We start from the raw sequence: 480 nt of genomic DNA, 5'->3' as shown, positions 1-480 counted from the left end.
ACATTATGTACCTGGAAAGTTTGGAGGGGAATTTAGAAATTTTGCAGATATGGTAGGTACCCGTTTTTTAAAGTTCATACTTACTTGATCATATCATCTGGCACTTCAAAGTCCAGACAATTTTTCAAGCGCTCGCGTATCCATTTTTCCATTTCTAATTAAATTTTCGTAACTATATGGAACTTTTTATCAAACAACGAAATTTTGCATTAAATTGGCCAATGCGAATTTATACAAGGTGGTGTTGATGGCGAATTTAGATTTGCGCTGCGGTACTTCCTAATGTCAAAACCAAGGCGAATTTATACAAGGTGGTGTTCAAGGCGAATTAATATATAAATTCGCCTTGGTGGTGTTGATGGCGAATTTAGATTTTCGCCGCGGTAGTTCCTAATGTCAAAATGATGTGTTTGTGTAAACAAGCCGAATTCATTTTACAACATATACATTATTTTGACAGTGAGTACCGCGGCGAAAATC

At 36.2% G+C, this 480-nt stretch overlaps 1 protein-coding gene across 1 annotated transcript in view; it reads right to left on the bottom strand.

The window, feature by feature from the left end:
• Positions 1 to 266, bottom strand: part of LOC118733222 (activating signal cointegrator 1) — an 8,395-nt gene extending 8,129 nt beyond the window's left edge. Inside the window, exon 1 of the mRNA XM_036462536.1 lies at positions 153 to 266. The gene's annotated coding sequence lies outside the window, so the exon portion shown is untranslated. The remainder of the gene's footprint in view (positions 1 to 152) is intronic.
• Positions 267 to 480: the final 214 nt, after the last annotated feature.

The sequence above is a fragment of the Rhagoletis pomonella genome, unplaced genomic scaffold (assembly GCF_013731165.1).
Source record: "Rhagoletis pomonella isolate Grant_MI unplaced genomic scaffold, Rhpom_1.0 Rhpom_scaffold_00002, whole genome shotgun sequence".
In the NCBI taxonomy this organism is placed as follows: Eukaryota; Metazoa; Arthropoda; class Insecta; order Diptera; family Tephritidae; genus Rhagoletis; species Rhagoletis pomonella.
The sequence above is the reverse complement of the archived record's forward strand: the minus strand, read 5'-3'. Positions and strand labels throughout refer to the sequence as shown.